The sequence below is a fragment of the Triticum dicoccoides genome, chromosome 7B (assembly GCF_002162155.2).
Source record: "Triticum dicoccoides isolate Atlit2015 ecotype Zavitan chromosome 7B, WEW_v2.0, whole genome shotgun sequence".
NCBI classification, from domain to species: domain Eukaryota; kingdom Viridiplantae; phylum Streptophyta; class Magnoliopsida; order Poales; family Poaceae; genus Triticum; species Triticum dicoccoides.
The window spans coordinates 72,483,661-72,508,140 of NC_041393.1; the positions used below are offsets into that span (position 1 = coordinate 72,483,661).

Consider the following 24,480-nt stretch of genomic DNA (forward strand, 5'->3'; position numbering starts at 1 on the left):
ACCATAATTCATACGGTGTCGTCTCAACGGATTTCGAAGGAGCCCTATTTAAAGTGAATGCGGCAGTCTCTAAAGCATAACCCCAAAATGAGAGCGGTAGATCGGTAAGAGACATCATAGATCGCACCATATCCAATAGAGTGCGATTACGACATTCGGACACACCATTACCCTGAGGTGTTCCAGGCGGCGTGAGTTGTGAAACGACTCCACATTTCCTTAAGTGTGTGCCAAATTCGTGACTCAATTATTCCCCTCCACGATCTGATCGTAAGAACTTTATTTTTCTGTCACGTTGATTCTCTACCTCATTCTGAAATTCCTTGAACTTTTTAAAGGTCTCAGACTTGTGTTTCATTAAGTAGATATACACATATCTACTTAAGTCATCAGTGAGGGTGAGAACATAACGATAGCCACCGCGAGCCTCAACGCTCATTGGACCACACACATTAGTATGTATGATTTCCGAAGAACGGAGTCTTGGTCATTTTGCCCATGAGGCATGGTTCGCACGTGTCAAATGATTCATAATCAAGAGACTCGAAAAGTCCATCTGCATGGAGCTTCTTCATGCGTTTGACACCAATGTGACCAAGGCGGCAGTGCCACAAGTATGTGGGACTATCATTATCAACCTTACATCTTTTGGTATTCACACTATGAATATGTGTAACATCACGTTCGAGATTCATTAAGAATAAACCATTGACCAGTGGGGCATGACCATAAAACATATCCCTCATATAAATAGAACAACCATTATTCTCGGACTTAAATGAATAGCCATCTCGTATTAAACAAGATCCAAATACAATGTTCATGCTCAAAGCTGGCACTAAATAACAATTATTGAGGTTTAAAACTAATCCTGTAGGTAAATGTAGAGGTAGCATGCCGACGGCGATCACATCGACCTTGGAACCATTCCCGACGCGCATCGTCACCTCGTCCTTCGCCAGTCTCCGCTTATTCCATAGCTCCTGTTTTGAGTTACAAATATGAGCAACCGCACCGGTATCAAATACCCAGGAGCTACTACATGGACTGGTAAGGTACACATCAATAACATGTATATCACATATACCTTTGGTGTTGCCGGCCTTCTTGTCCGCTAAGTACTTGGGGCAGTTCCGCTTCCAGTGACCATTTCCCTTGCAATAAAAACACTCAGTCTCATGCTTGGGTCCATTCTTTGGCTTCTTCCCGGCAGCTTGCTTACCGGGCACGGCAACTCCCTTGCCGTCTTTCTTGAAGCCCTTTTTACCCTTGCCTTTCTTGAACTTAGTGGTTTTATTCACCATCAACACTTGATGTTCCTTTTTGATTTCCACCTCCGCTGATTTCAGCATCGAATATACCTCAGGAATGGTTTTCTCCATCCCTTGCATACTGAAGTTCATCACAAAGCTCTTGTAACTCGGTGGAAGCGACTGAAGGATTCTGTCAACGACCGCGTCATCCGGGAGTTTAACTCCTAGCCGAGACAAGCGGTTGTGCAACCCAGACATTTTGAGTATGTGTTCGCTGACGGAACTATTCTCCTCAATCTTACAACTGTAGAACTTGTCGGAGACTTCATATCTCTTGACCCGGGGCATGAGCTTGGAAAACCATTTTCAGCTCTTGGAACATCTCATATGCTCTGTGCTGCTCGAAACACTTTCGGAGCCCCGGTTCTAAGCTGTAAAGCATGCGCAATGAACCAGGGAGTAATCATCAACACGCGACTGCCAAGCGTTCATAACATCTTGGTTTGCTGGGACTGGTGCTTCACCTAGCGGTGCTTCAAGGACATATGCTCTCTTGGCAGCTATGAGGATGATCCTCAAGTTCCGGACCCAGTCCGTATAGTTGCTACCATCGTATTTCATCTTGGGTTTCTCTAGGAACGCGTTGAAGTTGAGGACAACATTAGGTGGGTCATTTGATCTACAAGACATATTGTAAAGATTTTGGACTAAGTTCAAGATAATTAAGTTCATCTAATCAAATTATTTAATGAACTACCACTCAGATAGACATCCCTCTAGTCATCTAAGTGATACATGATCCGAGTCAACTAGGCCGTGTTCGATCATCACATGAGACGGACTAGTCATCATCGGTGAACATCTTCATGTTGATCGTATCTTCTATACGACTCATGTTCGACCTTTCGGTCTCTTGTATTCCGAGGCCATGTATGTACATGCTAGGCTCGTCAAGTCAACCTAAGTGTTTTGCTTGTGTAAATCTGGCTTACACCCGTTGTATTCGAACGTTAGAATCTATCACACCCGATCATCACGTGGTGCTTCGAAACAACGAACCTTCGCAACGGTGCACAGTAGGGGGAACACTTTCTTGAAATTTTATGAGGGATCATCTCATTTATGCTACCGTCGTTCTAAGCAAATAAGATGTAAAACATGATAAACATCACATGCAATCAAATAGTGACATGATATGGCCAATATCATTTTGCTCCTTTTAATCTCCATCTTCGGGGCGCCATGATCATCATCGTCACCGGCATGACACCATGATCTCATCATCGTGTCTTCATGAAGTTGTCTTGCCAACTATTACTTCTACTACTATGGCTAATGGTTTAGCAATAAAGTAAAGTAATTACATGGCGTTATTCAATGACACGCAGGTCATACAATAAATTAAGATAAATCCTATGGCTCGTGCCGGTTGTCATACTCATCGACATGCAAGTCGTGATTCCTATTACAAGAACATGATCAATCTCATACATCACATATATATCATTCATCACATCCTTTTTGGCCATATCACATCACACGGCACATGCTGCAAAAACAAGTTAGACGCCCTCTAATTGTTGTTGCAAGTTTTTACGTGGCTGTTATAGGTTTCTAGCAAGAACGTTTCTTTCCTATGCCAAAACCACAATGTGATATGCCAATTACTATTTACCATTCATAAGGACCCTTTTCATCGAATACGATCCGACTAAAGTGGGAGAGACAGACACCCGCTAGCCACCTTATGCAACTAGTGCATGTCAGTCGGTGGAACCTGTCTGACGTAAGCGTAAGTGTAAGGTCGGTTCGGGACGCTTCATCCCACGATGCCGCCGAAACAAGATAATACTAGTAGTGGCAAGTAAATTGACAAAATCGACGCCCACAACAAACTTGTGTTCTACTCATGCATAGAAACTACTCATAGACCTAGCTCATGATGCCACTGTTGGGGATCGTTGCAGAAATTAAAAAAATTCTACGCATCACCAAGATCAATCTATGGAGTAACTAGCAACGAGAGAGAGGGGAGTGCATCTTTATACCCTTGAAGATCGTAAGTCGGAAGCGTTGCAAGAACGCGGTTGGAGGAGTCGTACACGTAGCGATCCAGATCGCGGCCGAATACGATCTAAGCACCGAACAACGGTGCCTCCGCGTTCAACACACGTGCAGCCCGGTGACGTCTCCCACGCCTTGATCCATCAAGGAGGAGGGAGAGGTTGAGGAAGAGGGCTCCAGCAGCAGCACGACGGCGTGGTGGTGACGGAGTGGCAGTTCTTCGTCAGGGCTTCGCCAAGCTCTTGCGGAGGAGGAGAGGTGTTGGGGAGGGGAGGGGCTGCGCCTTGGATGTGGTGTTGCACCCCTCCCTCCACCCCTCTATTTATAGGGAGAAGGGGGAAGGGGGGCGCCCCCTCTAGATGAGATCTAGAGGGGGGGGGCGGCCAAGGGGGAGGGGGCTTGCCCCTCAAGCAAGGAGGACGCCCCCTTTAGGGTTCCCCCAACCCTAGGCGCATGGGCCCTAGGGGGGATGGCGCCCAGCCCACCAGGGGCTGGTTCCCTTCCACCTACAACCCATAAGGCCCTCCGGGGCAGGTGGACCCACCCGGTGGACCCCCGGAACCTCTCCGGTGGTCCCAGTACAATACCGGTATACCCCCGAACATTTCCGGTGACCGTATGATGACTTCCCATATATAAATCTTCACCTCCGGACCATTCGGGAACTCCTCATGACATCCAGGATCTCATCCGGGACTCCGAACAACATTTGGTAATCACATACAAATCTTCCTTATAACCCTAGCGTCATCGAACCTTAAGTGTGTAGACCCTACGGGTTCGGGAATCATGCAGACATGACCGAGACAGCTTTCCGGCCAATAACCAACAACGGGATTTGGATACCCATGTTGGCTCCCACATGTTCCACGATGATCTCATTGGATGAACCATGATGTCAAGGATTCAAGCAATCCCGTATACAATTCCCTTTGTTAATCGGTACGTTACTTGCCCGAGATTCGATCGTCGGTATCCCAATACCTCGTTCAATCTTGTTACCGGCAAGTCACTTTACTCATTCTGTAATGCATGATCCCGTGACCAACTACTTAGTCACATTGAGCTCATTATGATGATGCATTACCGAGTGGGCCCACAGATATCTCTCCGTCACACGGAGTGACAAATCCCAGTCTCGATTCGTGTCAACCCAACAGACACTTTCAGAGATACCTATAGTGCACCTTTATAGCCACCCAGTTATGTTGTGACGTTTGGTACACCCAAAGCATTCCTACAGTATCCGGGAGTTACACAATCTCATGGTCTAAGGAAATGATACTTGACATTAGAAAATCTTTAGCAAACGAACTACACGATCTTGTGCTATGCTTAGGATTGGGTCTTGTCCATCACATCATTCTCCCAATGATGTGATCTCGTTATCAATGACATCCAATGTCCATAGTCAGGAAACCATGACCATCTGTTGATCAACGAGCTAGTCAACTAGAGGCTCACTAGGGACTTGTTGTGGTCTATGTATTCACACATGTATTATGGTTTCCGGTCAATACAGTTATAGCATGGACAATAGACAATTATCAGGAACAAGGAAATATAATAATAACCATTTTATTATTGCCTCTAGGGCATATTTCCAACAATGGAGTAATGCAATAAGAACGATGACATGATGTAGACAGATCTATTTATGTAGAGATAGACCCCATCGTTTTATCCTTAGTAGCAACGATACATACGTGTCAGTTCCCCTTCTGTCACTGGGATCAAGCACCGTAAGACCGAATTCACTACAAAGCACCTCTTCCCATTGCAAGATAAATAGATCAAGTTGGCCAAACAAAATGCAAATATCGTAGAAGAAATAGGAGGCTATATGAGATCATGCATATAAGAGATCAAAGAAACTCAAATAACTTTCATGGATATAAAAAGATATAACTGATCATAAACTCAAAGTTCATCAAATCCTAGCAAACACACCGCAAAAAGAGTTACATCATATGGTTCTCCAAGAGACCATTGTATTGAGAATTCAGAGAGAGAGAGAGAGCGCCATCTAGCTACTAACTACGGACCCGAAGGTCTACAAAGAACTACTCACGCATCATCGAAGAGGCACCAATGGATGTGGTGAAGCCCATCCGAGATGGTGTCTAGATTGGATCTGGTGGTGCTGGACTTTGCGACGGCTGGATCAATATTTCGTCAACTCCCCTAGGGTTTTTGGAATATTGGGGTTTTTATAGAGTAAAGAGGCGGTCCGGGGGGCACCCGAGGTGGGCACAACCCACCAGGGTGCGCCTGGGCCTCCTGGCGCACCCTGGTGGGTTGTGCTCTCCTCGGAGCAGCCCCCCCAGGCACAGCCAGGGACCATTATGTGTCTTCTGGTCCATAAAAAATCTCCGTGAAGTTTTGTTTCATTTGGACTCCGTCTGATATTGATTTCCTATGATGTAAAAAATATGCAGAAAACAGCAACTGGCACTTGGCAATATATCAATAGGTTAGTACCAAAAAATGATATAAAATGACTATAAATAATTATAAAACATCCAAGATTGATAATATAATCAAAAATTATAGATACATTGGAGACGTATCAGCCTTCTTCTACGGGGTGGTCGTTTGTTGCTCTGCTTTCTTTCCCTGTCTAGTAGAAACTGCATCATATGTTACCGTGGATTGTACCGTCAGAATATTGAAATGTCAAAATGGAAGGAAGGATGATGATGATGATGACGATGATGATGATGTCATTTTCTTCTCTTGCATGAACATTTGAGTTGTTTGATGCATCACCTATGTTACTTCGATTGTATGTTAATGTTGCTCTCATGCTACAGAGTCTTAGTGCCGTGATGCACCGTTGTGATGGACGTGCAGTTTCTGCTCTTGAAAAATAGTAAAGATCACTAACAAAACTCTGATTTTTTGTGGCAATAAACATTGTTGATTGTTTTATGCACGTGCAAATTTCCGTGAAGAAATGTTTGCAAATTTGATTATTTCTGCCTAGAACTCCGTGAATGTGAAATCTAAGCAACTTTTGTTGTAAAAAAAATACTATATTAGATCTTCTGATATTTTATATTTTACTATCTATAGTAGCATTTAAGCTACGGGCTAGAAATCTTTCGCGTTGCCATCTACTTTAAATGTGGCAACCAACCAGAGCAAGGCGCCTCCTTAGGGGAGCATTTTTTAGTGGGAAGGCCAACTTTTTTCATTAACCAATTGGTTCATATGGATACAAAAAGGGGTCGTGCGGAGCACTTAGCCACAAGTGGCGACCCTGGTCTAAAAAGCCAAAAATTTGGCCAAAAACATCAGAATTCCTCTCTATACCTTCATGAATGAAATCGCAACTTGCAAACTGACGTCGACCCTCTTGGATTTCACGAATAATAGAACCATACCTGCCACTAGTTCAATTCTCGATTTCCTCCACTACCGGCTTGCAAGCACATGAGATAACCACTTGTCCAACATAATATCATGAGTCGGAGCTAGAGATTCTCGACATGCCAGGGCCTCAAGGCATGCAAGATCATTGATATCTGGGAAAACCATTGCTGAGGAACCTAGGAACATTCCCATATGATTACGGCAGACAACAAAAGATGCTCCAACAATTGTGCGCCAACCCTCCATCAACATTGATCTTTGCCACCCCACTCGGAGGAGGAATCCATGCCTAAGCGTGCCCAATTGACACATGGTGGTGCATGAACTACCACACCTGATGAACGTTTAATGCTTTCCAACTCAGCAATATATCAATCAATGAACTGATGTGTTGCTAAAGGAGTTTGGTAAATTTCTTCGTGTATTTCTTTCCTTCTCATAGTCCAAATGGCCCACAAAGTAACTACCAATCTTATGAGGGTGGCATGTGGCAGTGAATCAAACATTGTACGCAACCATTGTTTCGCACTCAGCTCTCTTGTTGCGATCATATGTTCTGCAAGATCATCATCTACCAATGCTGGATCTGACGAATGTATGTGGAGTCGGGGTGGGCTAGCGTGGGCCCAATCCGACATGGCGGATGCACCCGGGGCTCACCATATCTGCTCCAGATTTGGGCTGGATATGAGGGTGTCAGTCAGCCCGGGCGTTTGCTGCATGTATGAAGCGTCCGTCTGAGTCACACTTTTTTGACCGGTCAGTGACCGAACCGTCCGCCCGGGCGTATATGTGAGGTTTGGGGAGCCCGACCGTAAATGCTCTCACTACGGGGGGTAATCTCAAATCTCATGTGATGTGATGTGTATGTTCTATTTATGAGTTGCATTTCATATTGCATTCCACCCACCACATTTGCTTCTTCTCTAGACTATATATTGTCTTAAAACATTCTTCCTACACAACTATACATCGAGCCAAGAATGAGACGCACTATCTCTCTCACAATCTTTTGCATTGCTTGATGAGTTACGTCCAAGTGTATGGTTAGGAATGGGAGGTTTCATGAATACTTTTAGCCAAATGATAGAAAATGCCACAAGGGCACTAGCAAGGAGTGGGAGTGGAGACAGAGATAGGAGAGCAGAGAGAAAGGGTGCTTCCTCTCCAAAGGGTGGCTGATGTAGTCACAAAGATCACACTTGGACGGCTGTTTACCAAAACCCTGCATCGTCGTAGGATCATGTATCCACCCGATGAAAGAAGAGAGCACCCCGGCACCTTCATCACCAATTCATCACGGTATCAAGTTACTTGGTGAAGGGCTTCCTTGTCCTAACATGTCAGGATTGGTAATTCAAATGTTAGTTTTCTAAAAGAGGCTCCAATAATTAGATGGAAATTACATGATGACTGGTTTTTTGAGGCGGCGAAAAGGCCGAAGACCATAAATTAAGTAGCACGGACTCTTCTAAAGCACCCTTACAGAAAGTGACAAATACATCCAGATCCTTGTGGATGTCGAAGTCTTCTTCCTGCATCCATTAGCTCGTTGCCGCTTCTGGGTCTCCGTTTCAGCGGAGCAAACTTGTTGAAACCTAGGAGCTTGTAGAAGCAGTACCGAGAAGTCGCTGATGTAAATCAAAAGGCGTCAGCATCACCCCACCGGAGAAGAAAAATGTTGAAGAGAGCATGTAGAACGCTGCATGTATAATTATACTTTCGAATAATTTTATCAAAGGACATAATGCATTAGATATAAATTATTTTGTTTTTTAGAAACAGTGATTGAACCATTGACACGTACATGCTATAGTAGCAAAAGGAGAGCTTCAACAGGTCCATGTGGAGAGCGACGCCCAACAGGTTATTAAGTTGTGGAATCTACTGATTTATCAAGAACTAGTATTTTTTTTTTGAGAATGTCAAGAACTAGTATTGATGGAGTTCTCCATGTAGTTGATGAGATGAGGGGAAACTTCAATAGTTTCCATCCGAGCTTTGTTAATTGGGCTGCAAATGAAGTGGCTCACCGCTGTGCGAAACAAGCGGGTGAGTCGAGGAGATGTCGTTGGCTAAATTGTGTCCCTCCTTGTTGAAACTCTTTAGTGGGATTGTAATCTTAATTACTTTTATCAATAAAGCTCATTAATTCGCAGGAAAAAAGAGATTCGACTAACTTGAGTCACATAACTTTTAAATTAAATCATGTTCTTTAATGTAAATATTATTTTTATGGCCGAGAAGTCAAAGTAACTCGAACATCTGTTCTCACCTCCATGTGATCTTAATTATACTTGTCACACCCGTGGATAATCTCAAATCTCATGTGATTTGATGTGTATTTATTGATGAGTTGCAATCATATTGCATTCCACCCACCACATTTGCTTCTATCTCTAGACTATATATTGTTTCAAAACGTTCCTCCTACACAACTATACATCGAGCGAGGACTGAGACACACACTCTTTTGCGTTGCTCGACGAGTTACGCCTAGGTGTACAGTTAGGAATGGGAGGTTTCATGAATACTTCTAGCCCAATGTTAGCGAATGCCACAAGGGCACTAGCAAGGAGTGGGAATAGAGACATAGATATGATAGGAAAGAGGTAGGGTGCTCCCTCTCAGAGGGGGGTCAAATGTAGTCACCATGACCACAGTGGTACGACTGTTTACCAAAACCACACGTCGTCGTAGCATCACGTATGCACCTGATGAAAGAAGAGAGCACCCCGGTACCTTGATCGCCGAACCATGTAGATAACAAGTTACATGGTGAAGGGCTTCCAAAGCCCTAGTTTTATAATTGGACGCTGCAACTATTTCCCCTGGGGCACACTGTTCGACTCCTGCTTCCAGTTGCACATTCCATCAGTGTCAGGTAGAAACGCCTCAACGCACCAAACGCCACTCATGGGCTAGAAACCACATCATCACTGTTAGCTTGGCATTTACAGGGCGTATAAATGAATTCATTGTGAATAGTCAGGCAACAACATCAACTCAAGTTTCAGCAGAATCCTTCATCTCTTTCAAATGACTAGACAAACAACTTATTTGCAAGTTTTCTCAGATGGTCATATTAACTCCACGAGGAGGATCCCCTCTCAGTACACTAGAGAGCGTACATGCCTCACTTGATGATACTTCATTTGTCCGCGTAAAGGTCAGAAATGCTGACGAAAGCTCAGTGAATCAGCATTTCTGCACTCGGTGACACCGCTGCCTGCAGAACACACATTGTTAACATCGCTGCAACACTTACTGTCAACAGAGATAACCGCTGGTGAAGTCATGATCGAGCCATGGACACCACAGTTTGGATCCGCCGCATACACCGTCACAAAATAAGCTAAACTGGAGACACCGTGTTGCAGCCTGTGCCCACCAGAAACAACAGAATAGATTGTTAGCTCCTTTAGTATAGTAGTATAAAAGCGCACACCAGAGTTCCCAGAGACAGCCGTCGACCACATGGAAAAGAAATTACAGTCAAGTGTTCAGTCTGGTGCACAAAGATGACATGCATTCCTTGCCATCCGAGAATCAAACAGCTGCCACTACGCCTTGCAGATCCACGAACACTCTCCAATGAAGCAACACCTGGCCTATGGACCATGGACATCAATATTAAAAAGCGTTCCAGTTAGGGTACTCCTTCACAAGCTTGCTGCTCGTATAACACTATGAAGTTCAGAGGTTTAGCAAATACCACTTTTGTGTCTATGTCATGCTATCCCTAGAAGAAATAGCTATGTACTGTTGTAATCCTTCATCAAGAACAACCTCTGTACCTGTATATTTATGCATACTATGTTATGTTTCTAAGTAAACGTTCAAATATACACTAATCTTTCACTCATCCATGGCACAACCATGTGACGGAACCCTAGCCGCCGCCGCCACCGCCAAGAGAACAAACTCTTCCGGCGACTCCCCTCCGCCGACGACCTCTTGGTCATCTGTGGTGAGGGGGGTCGCTGGATCCGGCGCGTGCGGATCATTTTAGCTTTATGTTCTATGGCCCTAATAGCTTAGGTTTTTGGATCATTCGACGTCTTGGCTTCGGTAGCGGCGACGGCAATGCTGAATAAAGAAGCTCCGGATTCTTCTCTGGCGAGGCAATTGCCTCTATGGTCGGTGATGGATTTGGGAACCGGTCTGTTCAAGCAGGGATATCGTGGTGGTGTCGACATCCTTGTGGTGGACTTGTGTCCTCGGGCTCCGCCGTTGCGACAACGTCTGCTCCAGCGTCGGTGTGGAGCTTGGGAGGTAGTTCAGGAGCGGATGCAGATTGTGGTCTGCATCAACGCCATCTGGAAGACGGAACGTGTGCTGGGTTAGTGGTTGATGGATGGCAGGTATGATTTCCTCCTTCGGCATCTTAGTCGTGGCGGGATGTCAAATCTGGAGTTCGATGGCGTGATCGGGGTGTTGCCCCAGTCTGATTTGTTCAACTGCATTGGCTTCACCTTTGGTGAGTCACCTTGAAGATCCGCAAAGCTACATGTCAGCGATGCAGACGCGTCGAGCTCGGGCGACAAGGTGATCCGTCATTGTTTTCTTTGGTGGTTGATGTGGTGGGGCCGGAGACAGGTGACGGGCGTTGTGTCGATCCTTATGTTACTTGTATTTTATCTTTATGATATGAATGAGACACATATTACCATGAAAAAAATAATGCAGTCGTGTACTGCTGTGATCTTTTGTTAAGAGCCACTTTCATACCTGTGAGCCCATGGTTAATATATAATACCTCTGTTCTCTAATACTGTTTTACTCAATCTATTATTTTCTGCAGAGAGAAAATTCTTGGATATGTTGCAAGTTTTATTAATGGAGTTGCAGCGCTTCAGTGTGGATGGTTAGCTTAATATTTTTCTCTTTTCTGTAAGTGGCAATTACTCTGTTTTTTCTAATAACATTTTTCTGGAAAAAAAATAGCTTCTTGCAGAAAGTCATCACCTCCATATGTTGTTAGTCTTAGTGATGAAACTGTGAAGTCTCTTGTTTTGGCCTTTTGTTATCCTCCAATACTTGATCGTCCAGTGCAGAAGTGTACTGCATAACCATTGCTTTTCTCTATTGTGTAAACAACAAAATGTATGTATAAGCAGTTCTGTATTTTAAGCATGTAGTTGATGAAATTTTCTTCTCTTTTTTAATCTGTCCACGAATATTACTGTATTTTAAGCATGTAGCATGTTGTTGTTTACTAGCACTTGGTGGGTATCCAGTTGATGAAAGAACTAGTTTTTCAGTTTTTGCATGGCTGTCTGGTGCCCTGTTGTCCACTATCAAGTGTGACTGGATAAGTAAAGGCCAAAAGGAAAATGATATTTTTTTTATCAGTTGTTGATTGTTTTTTGAGATAGCGAACCGCTCATTCCAAGCAGTAAAAGGAAAATGATATTTGAAAAGGAAAATAAGTACATTTATTTTTTCTAATCTGTGGAGAAATGTCTGGTATCGTGTTGTATAGTAATTAAACTCAGTGCAAATCTGATTTGAGTCAGGGGACCAAGAAAAGAAGGAACAAGTTTCAAGATATATCTAAACTAATTTATTCAGTTAAGCTCTTTGTGCTACCTAAATAAGTTCTACCAATTTTTTTATGCTTTTTCATTCATCCCCCTCTGTATGCCAAAGAATTCCAGGTAAACAATAAATCATCAAGCTACAACTGAATTACCCCACGGGTTGTCACGCCATGCCTCCGCACAGCTAGTACTTATCAAAGCAACAAAGTAGTCATAATCTAGACCATTAGATAGAAATCATTTTAATTTCTTAGAAACAATAATTAAACCGATTACACGTACGCACTAGCAGATAAGATTCTTGAGTCACGATACTTTAAAATTGGATTATGTTCTTTAATGTCAATTGTTTTTATGACCGGGAAGTCAAAGTAAGTCGAGCCTATGTTCTCACCCCATGTGGTCGTATTTATACTTGTCACTCCCAGCGATAATCTCAAATCTCATGTGATTCTATGTGTATCTTTTATTGATGAGTTGCATTTCATATTGCATTCCACCCACCACATTTGCTTCTTCTCCAGGCTATATATAGTTTCAGAACATCCCCCCTACACAACTATACATCAAGCCAGGAATAAGACACACTATCTCCATCACAGTCTTTTGCGTTGCTCGATGAGTTACGCCCAAGTGTATAGTTAGGAATGGGAGGTTTCATAAATAATTTTAGCCCAATGATAGCAAACGCCACAAGGGCACTAGCAAGGAATGGGGATAGAGACAGATAGGAGAGCAAAGAAAAAAGGTGCTTCCTCACAAAAGGGGGTCAGATGTAGTCATTGTAACCACGCTTGGACAACCGTTTACCAAAACCCCGCGCAGTCGTAAGATGTTGTCTGTCTCTGATGGAAAAAAGAGAGCCACCGGGCACCTTCATCGCCCCTTCATCACGGTATCATGTAACTTGGTGAAGGGCTTACAAAGTCCTACCATGATAACTAGATCGAGATTGCGCCTTGGCGCAAAGGTGTCGGTTCCAATGTTTTGGTCAAAGTAGTTAATGCGAAGATCGGAAGCAGGCTTAAGGGTACCGGTCCAAACATTTTGGTCTAATGCTAAGATCGGAAGCGCGCCTTGCAGGTGTTGCCTCACAGCGACTAAAACTTTAATATCACAAAGCGTTTAGAACATCCAAAAGAAATTAAAATAACCGCCCAGAATAATGTGTTTGGTATATATCACAAACACTACAAAGATACATCAAGAGCAAGGTATAGCTGTTGCCCAGGATAACTAAATATAGGGCATAAAGATTAAATATATACCACAAGCAAAGTGTAGTTGTTGCCCAGGATAACCATAAAACTAAAGATCACATAGGCAAAATCTGTACCAAAAGCAAGCCACAATGTTTGCCTAGGACAACTGATTTGTATCAAGTAGTACAAACAGAAAGACATACATTCTATAAATATTGCCAAGTAGTTTATATCAGCAAGTGTAAGACTAAGTCTCACAAGAGATGTTGTATCTGCTCATAAACACAATGAGATAACAGCCAATTGATAATGATGCTCTGGAAACATCAATATCTACAGTAGTATTGACAGTCTGAATCGAGTTAGCAATCTAAATCAACCTACAATCTCTAGCCCCAAAAAATACAAAGGCAGCATAAATCGCAATTAAAAGGATGCTGAGAATAATGACACCGGAATAAATTGGAACAGAGATTAGGGATCGACCTAACCTAGGCCACCACTCACAGAAGTGACGTTGAGGTGCAAGTACTGAACATGTGGAACGGTAGGCTTCAGTACATCACAACAGTGTTGTTGGGAAGAGTGGGAGGAGCCATGAGACCTCGTGCCTTGTCCACCTGCAGCGGTAGCAGCACCTGCTGCTCATCCATATCAGAGCAACTGACTTTGTCCATGGGGACAGCGCCATCTCCCTAATTCAGTTAACCTAGATACACAATAAACAATCAAAGAAGTCAGAATGCATCAACTACTGACTTCAACTCATAAATCAAAGCAGCGTGAAAAGTAAACTGCTAGGCATGCAAGCTAAAACACAAGAACGCGAAGACCATCTAAGAGAATAGAAAGACACAGATCAGATAACAATAAGTTAAAAAATGAAGTACCCAGTGTAAATTAAGAGAAAGAGAATAATCAAGATACGGAAAATCAAAAAGAAAACAGAGTAAGGAACATGTAAAGAAGATAACTTCGATACTATTACCTCCATTTGGAAATAAGCGATGAACTAAAGCAGCGTCACTTATTTCGAAACGGAGGGAGTCTACAGTTGCAACTTAGGAAGTTTAGATGACAAATTATTACCTCTCCTGGGTGAAAGATAGTCTTGTATTTCTTTACAAAAAGTGACGCGCTTCCTCATTGAACTGCAGTACATACAGACGTCTTGTCAGCTCTATTTTGCGCCCGGGTGGCGAGGCAAGCAGCGGGCAGAAGAGCATTGCGGTGGCCATTGGTCGAGCCGCTCCCGTCCTCCCCGGTGACGTCGTTCTCTGCAGGGGCCCAGAGATAAACAGGTGACTGGTTGTGCACGTCGGGATCAGTAGCGGATCGACCACCCCACTCACCGAACATGAAACCGAATCAGTAAATCAATTAACAAAAAAAAAGCTATCTCTGACCTTCCAAAAGATGGGCAAACAAAACCACTACAAAAGCTAGCTTTGCCAACCACATCAGGCTTCTTGAGTTATATGAACACATTAGGTAATCAAATACCAAACACATCTCTGAAGTTCTTATAATGCTAAATTGGTTGGTCGAAGTTATTTTGTATATTCGTGTGAACATGTCAAGTAGCCTAGAACGGTCTAAGAGCACTCATTGTGAAGCAAACATTTGAAAGCAATGTCAAATCCAATATCTCTACAGCCCAGCATTCACATGGCCTGTTCCAAATTCCATGGTTGCCTAAAATTCCATTTCAAGAACTAATGCAAAAAGATTAACCAACCTAAAGCTAGTATTACCGAAGCTAAATGTGGGGAATTAAGAAGAGTTTGAGGTTAGAGAAAAACTGCCCAGGTCCACCACCATATCCACCATGTTTGTCCTGAAACAATTATACTCCACCATAAGAGAAAAAATGGTAATATTCAGAAATTACTGTATCTGCAAAGGGGTATCTTCAGTGCTTTAATTATGTATGACAAATACTACTTGTATTTTCTTTAAAAAAATCACACTGCTGCAAAAATTTCTAATGGACAACCTAACTATGGCGCAAAGTTAAATAAAGGTTATTTTCTTGTCATCCTTGTATGAAGCAATGTTGTTCAACTGAAATCAGATTTGAGATTTACTGTGTTGTGCAACCAGAGCATATTATCTCAGCAACTTATTTCTTAGTTTCTATAATCAGATTTAAGAAGAGCGGAAGTTTGAGCTAAAGCCTTAAACAGTCTGCTTGTAAAGTTTTCAACATATATATCCTTAAGCATAAGTGTTATCAAAATTTAACTGCAAACTGTAGCAACATATCCATACAATTATATCGTAACAGATCAACAAACCCGGCATCAAGACAATAAGTCTACAATATCGTTCTCGAGGTCTTCGTCAAGAGTTTCATCCAGCAACGCGAGCCCATGAACCATCCAATAGCATAACCAAAGTTGACTGGAATAACCAGAAGAAAACTGTCAGCAAAATAGATACCAGGGACAGCACTTGAGTTAATTTAACACTGGAGAAGCAATACTTGGCATCGAGCACATGGAAGTTGGGTGCAAGATGCCCCGGCTCTTTCGTCAAATACTCAACATGCTGATCGCGCCACAGCCCTAGCCTGCAGCAGAAGAAAAAACACTTGACGACCATAGGCTTTCTAGATCAGGAACTACATGATAGTGTACATTTAGCCCATAACACCAGCAAGATAATTAATTAATTTAGATACAATGCCACCAATGGACATAGCCGTGCAGACCAATTGGCTAAAACATAAAAGTTGAATTCCTTTCAGGTTAGTTAGTGGCCGATATTGCCACACAACGTTTTTAGACTGTTCTTGATTAGCTAGCATCTTCAGGTTAGCTAGGATTAAGTCTTGGCTTTGTAAAGCTTGCACACACAGAGAGCTTAACCGAGACAAAATGAAACTAATTCATGGAATGGAAGGATATGTACTAACCATTAATTGTCTAAAATTAAAAAAATGCTCAAGGTTTGTGTAGTAGTAAATGGAGCAAAATGGAAACATTAACATCTGTACAAATCCAAGAACAACACCAAAAAACTGAAGGATTGATCCTTTCCAAAGAACTTTGGAAGATGTAGGCATAGATTTAACCTTGGATATCTGGACCAACCTCTGATAATTCACCTATCTAGATATATATGGCATAAAACATTAACTACACGATTATCTGCCCAGGAAGTTCTGCACACTGTATGGATTAAGCAACTAATGCAGTTATCAGTTCTTAAATTGCTTGTGAAACATGTGAAGTATCTAAGAGAGACGACGGGGAGGATTGGAGCACACCTGTAGCAAGTCTTGCACACCCACTGAAACCTTGTTGACCAATGATGCTCACTGTCACCACGGACCTAACAATCACTGTCACCACGGACCTAAGAATCTTCAGCTACCTAGACCCAAGCATTCAGGGTCAAACCTCAAGATCTGTAAGACAGTAAGCACAAAGAGAATAAGTGTTCATGTGACCGGCAACTTTGGGAGGAGGAGCGGGGGTGGGAGGGGAGGGTGGTGGAGCTCACCATGTCCGGGATCTCGCGAGGAGGCGGCACCGGCGGGGGGTAGAAGGCCTAGTGCTCACCAAGAACCCCGAGTGAGAACATATATATTTTTAATCCAATGACAACATGCTACAATCAACTGCATAATTTTTGTGGCACTTATAGGATGATATAAAAATAGTATATTTGACCATCAATGAACTAACAAAACAGTGGTAACTTATATGTTCTGTAAAGTTAACTCCGCTATCAAATTAACATATACATGACTATACACACATATAAGTAATGAAAACCAGAAAGGTAGACCTTCAAATTATTATTTTTTTGATAAATGGACCTTCAAATTAATTACCAAAACCAGAGACCACCAAGACCATATCAATACAAAAGTTTCAGGAACAGGTCGAGTTAAGAAAGGAAACATGTATAAATTGTGCCCTACATTGTAGAAAAATAAAAATAGGAAGATTTCCTTAGAGCAAACATGACATGCAATGCCATTTTTTAACAGGAAAGCTACCTCATATACTGCAAACATGACATCAGTGAAAATATGGACACACATATCAACAGACATCGATAGTCCCATGGAAGAGAAATAAATAAGGAAAAGGAGACACAAAATATACCTGAGAAGAGGTAGAAGAATTGAGGCGTGGGCGCAGGGAGCCTAGCGGCGGTTAAGACCACATGAACCATCAAGGAACTCTAGCTGCCGATGGCTGGAGCCGACGGTTAGGAGGCTCGACATGACGAACATCTCCTGGATCATGTCCTGTCCCCATGAGCCGATGGTTAGGAGATGATAGATATAATTATGATTTAAATACAAAGGGAATTAGGCAATGAAGATTGTTGTCCCTCGATTTATAGTGGTTCTATTAGCTTTTCAGTTGTCTGGGCACACACCTGGCTCTAGAGCACCAAGCCAGTTTCCTTCTCTAGGTTTCCATGACCATACCATAATCTAAATATGTAATTCACCACAATACTCTCACCCTGCAGATTAAGCAAGATAAAGTGTTCTGGTATTAGCTGATAAATAGGAACACACGGTGAATAGATTACAAAACAAACCACGTGTAAAAATGAAAAAGCTAAGAATAATATATCAGTTGCACCGTAACTCTATGGCATAATATATACACCCATTTGAGCATACAAAATTAATTCCATGGATGTAGAAGTCAAAAGAAAACAAAAGAAAAGATAAGAAAAACAAACATACAACTACAAAAAATGAGCAGAGCTAAATCAAGGAAAAGTAACACAAGCCTAAATCAGTATATGGCTAAATTAAGTTACCATACCCTGTTCAACACAAACTGTGGTATCACTAAAGCAATATCTTGGACCAGATTAAACTAAAGCCCACACAGTTTATTAATCAAAACTTCCTAGCAGCACATCTATAATCGTAGCCACTAATAATTCAGTCGGCCATGTCAATTCAGAGCAAAGAACAAGGGCAGCAAACATCCATGTGCAAACAAACAAAAAAACTCACCCCTAGTAGGATCTACACAAGAAACAAAAGGACACACCTGTAACCCACAAAAGAACAAACAAGGAAAGGAGGCCACAAAAATCCAGCCAGGGATAATACATTTTGCCTCTACCAGAAAGAAGACAACAAAGAGATACAATCATTGGCTAACCCGCATACCAATTGAATCTAGCGGTGCCTAACCTGCACACCAACTGAACCCAAAAACATCCCCAGACAAAGAAAACAACAAAGATACACCGGCACACAAATACAAGCCTAGGACTGCAACGAAACAGGAATACAGAAAGGAAGGAGAGAAGGGGTCGACCTGCAGTTCCCTGAACAAATACATGAAGGCCGGCAGAGATCGAACATCGACCTCCAGTTCCCTCTGGTCGATGGTCGGGGAGGAGGTCGCCGACAACCGTGCAGGCCCCCTCCTTCCTCCACCACCGCACGGGGAGGCATGGCCGCGCGCCTCCATCGTCGCTGGGCTCGAGAAGGACGGAGTACCGTGTTAGTGGCAGCGGTGAGGTGGCTGGCGGGAAGGAACGGAGTAGGAGAGGAGAATGGGAGCGTGGTGGCCGCGTGCCTCCATCGTCGTCGGGCTCGGGAAGGACAGAGTACCGCGTCAGTGGCAGCGGTGAGGTCATTGATAGGGAGGAACGGAGCAGGAGAGGAGAACGGGAGCGCGGTGGCGCCTGCAAGAGTGACGGCAAGGAGCGCGCTCTACGGGGAGAGCAGCACCGGCGGTGATCTCAGCAGGGGAAAACAACGGGGAGGAGAGGAGGACCGGACCGGAGCTCATCCATGGCTGCCGCGGCGGGTGGGGCGGGACGGCGGGGCCGCGCGGGGAGGGAAGGAGGGGATGCGTGGTGGTGGACGACGGCGACGACACCGGAGAAGTGGGCGGCGGGGGTCCGGCGGGCAGGGCGAAGGAGACGGCGGCGGCGTTAGGGTTTGGGTGGAGGTGGGTGGCGGCGTTAGGGGAGGGGGCTGGGACGCGCGGGCGGGGTGGCGAGTGTGGGGAGGAGGCGGCTAGGGCTTGCCACGGGAGCTGCTAGCTTTTATAGGCCTCTATGTGAAATGACCAAAATACCCCGGTGGGGGCATGTTATTTACATTTTGCTGCCATTACTATTCATTCCAGCAGTGCCAGCTCGAGATCCGACAGCCCAGGTTGATCCAGATGCTGATCCGACGTCCAGAAACGCATCAAGCAAACCGATCCAACGGTTGAAAGTCACTGAGCTCTGAGGAGGCTTGTACATCCATCCTTCTCTTATTACTGGATTGGACGTTACAAAATGGCCCCAAAAGGTCTGAGCACGTGCATTGTTGGAGCCATTTCACAGGGTGTTATGGCGCTGCTAGAAGGAGGGCGCCAGAGGGCCGGCTGGGGGCCTTTTTGCCCACGACGGGGCAAGAGAGAAGGGATTTCCTTCTTAATTCTTGCTTGATTAGATTGATACATCTCCTCTCTTTATATAGAGAGGTTTACTTGACTCCCAAGCAAGGCTTACTTGACCCCTAAGCAAGCGACCCTTATCTCTAATTAACCCTAAGACTAATGGGCCCATTAGGCCCATTACGTACTCTAACACTACACCCCACCTGGACATGTGGCTTGTCCTTGAACTGCAGCCTAACCAACTTATAACCATGACTCGACGCAACACAAACCTAACACATGAAAACAAGCCTTTTACATCTCGGCTTGTTTTATTATTCTCAACCTGAAATGGACTGGGACGCTTTATTCTGGACCCGTTAACAAAAAGTGGACACCATCCGCACATTGGACGTGCACGTGTTCAGCCACCTGGATCCCATGGACACCACCTGGACAAAAGGAGTGCATGTGTATGACCACCTGGAAGTGGTCGCAAGAGTGACCAGCAGAGGCGCCCTCGCGGCAGCCGGTGGCGGAATGTAGTGGTGCTACGCGGTGCGCTGCTGTCGGTGACACCATGCCTTCTCCCTGCCGAGCGGCTGTTGGTTTGCACCGCACAGGGAAGAGTGGAGGGCTTGCGATGGAGAATGATGAGGAGGGGTGGGGCCCCCCAACCGCCGATGTCGCAGACTTTGAGGTCGCAGCCCGCGGGGAAAACAACATGCCCGCCGTCCGTGGGAAAAGCCGCATGCCCAAGATCCCCAACACAGCGGATGAGATCGAGGTCCTTTGCGCAGCGAAGGGCAACTTGGAGGAGCGGCAGCTGTAGACCATGCTTCTCCCGCACACGCCGACGCGCTAGGAGGCCGCCCGCAGCAGCCTGCAGCCTCACCGCCGCTGACATGTGGCGGGTAGCGATCCAAGACGGAAAGGGTGACGATGATGGCAGGGACTGGACTTGTTGAAGCGGGACTCCCGCCGGTACGGACGATGCGGGACTGGAGCTGACCGGCGGTGGCAGCTCCAGCTGCAGCGGAGCACCGGGCGCGGTGAATGCCGCCAAGAGCAGTGGCTGCCAGCGCAGCCAGGGCTGGGCGATGGTGGCGATGGATGGAAGCTGCAATGGCCTGGCGAGCGCGGCGAAGGCGGCGATGGGCGCTCGAGGTGCGGCGGGAGCCGGCGCCGGCCACTGCGGCAACTGTGGGGCGGCAGCGGCAGCTGCAGCGTCCCATCAAACGCCGCGGAGGCCCCTGGATGCGGCGAGTACCACGGCAGGGCCAGCGGCCCGGTGGCGGCGGTCAGCGGCAGGGGCGGCGGCGGCCCGTAGGGGCTGGCCAGGTACAGCCGAATCCCCTGGACGGCTGTGACGAGGTCGTTGAGGCCCCCGGTGATCTCCTGTCACGCCCAATATGTGACCCTATCCTAAAGGAACTCGAAGGTCCCACCAAGGATAGAAGTGAAGGAAATATGCCCTAGAGGCAATAATAAAGTTATTATTTATTTCCTCATATCATGATAAATGTTTATTATTCATGCTAGAATTGTATTAACTGGAAACATGATACATGTGTGAATACATAGACAAACATAGTGTCACTAGTATGCCTCTACTTGACTAGCTCATTAATCAAAGATGGTTATGTTTCCTAATCATAGACATGTGTTGTCATTTGATTAATGGGATCACATCATTATGAAAATGTTGTGATTGACTTGACCCATTCCGTTAGCTTAGCACTTGATCGTTTATTATGTTGCTATTGATTTCTTCATGACTTATACAAAGTTCCTACAACTATGAGATTGTGCAACTCCCGTTTACCGGAGGAACACTTTGTGTGCTACCAAACGTCACAACGTAACTGGGTGCTTATAAAGGTGCTCTACAGGTGTCTCCAAAGGTACATGTTGAGTTGGCATAATTCGAGATTAGGTTTTGTCACTCCGATTGTCGGAGAGGTATCTTTGGGCCATCTCGGTAATACTCATCACTTAAGCCTTGCAAGCATTGTAACTAATGAGTTAGTTATGAAATGATGTATTACGGAACGAGTAAAGAGACTTGCCAGTAACGAGATTGAACTAGGTATTGGATACCGACGATCGAATCTCGGGCAAGTAACATACCGATGACAAAGGGAACAACGTATATTGTTATGCGGTTTGACCGATAAAGATCTTTGTAGGATATGTAGGAACCAATATGAACATCTAGGTTCCACTACTGGTTATTGACCGAGAATAGTTCTAGGTCATGTCTACATAGTTCTCGAACCCATAGGGTCCGCACGCTTAACGTTACGATGACAGTTTTATTATGAGTTTATAAGTTTTTGATGTACCGAAGTTTGTTCGGAGTCCCGGATGTGATCACGGACATGACGAGGAGTCTCGAAATGGTCGAGACATAAAGATTGATATATTGGACGACTATATTCGGACACCGGAAGTGTTCCGGGTGATTTCGGAAAAAACCGGAGTGCCGGAGGGTTACCGGAACCCCCCCGGGAGAGTTAATGGGCCACATGGGCCTTGGTGGGAAGAGAGAGGGGCGGCCAGGGTGGGCCGCGTGCCCCCTCTCCCTATGGTCCGAATTGGACTAGGAGGGGGGGCGGCGCCCCCCTCTTTCCTTTCCCCCTCTCCCCCTTCCTTCCCCCTCCTAGTAGGAGTAGGAAAGGAGGAATCCTACTCCTACTAGGAGGAGGATTCCTCCTCCTTGGTGCGCCCCAAGGGGCCGGCCGGCCTCCCCCTTGCTCCTTTATATACGGGGGCAGGGGGGCACCCTAGGACACACAAGTTGATCTAGGATCGTTCCTTAGCCGTGTGCGGTGCCCCCCTCCACCATATTCCACCTCGGTCATATCGTCACGGAGTTTAGGCAAAGCCCTGCGCCGGTAGAACATCATCATCGTCACCACGCCGTCGTGCTGACGGAACTCATCCCCGACGCTTTGCTGGATTGGAGCCCGGGGAACGTCATCGAGTTGAACGTGTGCTGAACACGGAGGTGCCGTACGTTCGGTGCTTGGATCGGTCGAGTCGTGAAGACGTACGACTACATCAACCGCGTTGTGATAACGATTCCGCTTACGGTCTACGAGGGTACGTGGATAATACTCTCCTCTCTCGTTGCTATGCCATCACCATGATCTTGCATGTGCGTAGGAATTTTTTTGAAATTACTATGTTACCCAACGGTGGTATCAGAGCCTAGGTTTTATGCGTTGATGTTATATGCACGAGTAGAACACAAATGAGTTGTGGGTGATACAAGTCATACTGCTTACCAGCATGTCATACTTTGGTTCAGCGGTATTGTTGGATGAAGCGGCCCGGACCGACATTACGCGTACGCTTACGCGAGACTGGTTCTACCAACGTGCTTTGCACACAGGTGGCTGGCGGGTGTCAGTTTCTCCAACTTTAGTTGAACCGAGTGTGGCTACGCCCGGTCCTTGCGAAGGTTAAAACAGCACTAACTTGACGAACTATCATTGTGGTTTTGATGTGTAGGTAAGAACGGTTCTTGCTAAGCCCGTAGCAGCCACGTAAAACTTGCAACAAGAAAGTAGAGGACGTCTAACTTGTTTTTGCAGGGCATGTTGTGATGTGATATGGTCAAGACGTGATGCTATATTTATTGTATGAGATGATCATGTTTTGTAACCGAAGTTATCGGCAACTGGCAGGAGCCATATGGTTGTCGCTTTATTGTATGAAATGCAAACGCCCTGTAATTGCTTTACTTTATCACTAAGCGGTAGCGATAGTCGTAGAAGCAATAGATGGCGTAAACGACAACGATGCTACGATGGAAATCAAGGTGTCGCGCCGGTGACGATGGTGATCACGACGGTGCTTCGGAGATGGAGATCACAAGCACAAGATGATGATGTCCATATCATATCACTTATATTGATTGCATGTGATGTTTATCCTTTATGCATCTTATCTTGCTTTGATTGACGGTAGAATTTTAAGATGATCTCTCACTAAAATTATCAAGAAGTGTTCTCCCTGAATATGCACCGTTGCCAAAGTTCGTCGTGCCCAGACACCACGTGATGATCGGGTGTGATAAGCTCTACGTCCATCTACAATGGGTGCAAGCCAGTTTTGCACACGCAGAATATTCAGGTTATACTTGATGAGCCTAGCATATGCAGATATGGCCTCGGAACATAGAGACCGAAAGGTCGAGCATGAATCATATAGTAGATATGATCAACATAGTGATGTTCACCATTGAAAACTACTCCATCTCACGTGATGATCGGTTATGGTTTAGTTGATTTGAATCACGTAATCACTTAGATGACTAGAGAGATATCTATATAAGTGGGAGTTCTTAAGTAATATGATTAAATGAACTTAAATTTATCATGAACTTAGTACCTGATAGTATTTTGCTTGTCTATGTTTGTTGTAGATAGATGGCTCGTGCTGTTGTTCCGTTGAATTTTAATGCGTTCCTTGAGAAAGCAAAGTTGAAAGATGATGGTAGCAATTACACGGACTGGGTCCGTAACTTGAGGATTATACTCATTGCTGCACAGAAGAATTACGTCCTGGAAGCACCGCTGGGTGCCAGGCCTGCTGCAGGAGCAACAACAGATGTTGTGAAAGTCTGGCAGAGCAAAGCTGATGACTACTCTATAGTTCAGTGTGCCAT

At 44.9% G+C, this 24,480-nt stretch overlaps 1 long non-coding RNA gene across 4 annotated transcripts; it reads right to left on the reverse strand.

Annotated features, from left to right (window-relative positions):
- Positions 1-13,600: 13,600 nt before the first annotated feature.
- Positions 13,601-19,392, reverse strand: LOC119336218. Of its 4 annotated transcripts, none has more exons than XR_005162292.1 (9): positions 18,744-19,392; positions 17,836-17,925; positions 17,556-17,701; positions 16,945-16,992; positions 16,709-16,849; positions 15,923-16,009; positions 15,735-15,840; positions 14,527-15,274; positions 13,601-14,146 (listed from the first exon to the last, which is right to left on the reverse strand). It is a non-coding gene; the product is annotated as an uncharacterized LOC119336218 (long non-coding RNA). The 4 variants fall into 4 exon arrangements; XR_005162291.1 differs by having other exon boundaries at positions 15,709-15,840; XR_005162293.1 differs by having other exon boundaries at positions 14,527-14,714; positions 15,192-15,840.
- Positions 19,393-24,480: the final 5,088 nt, after the last annotated feature.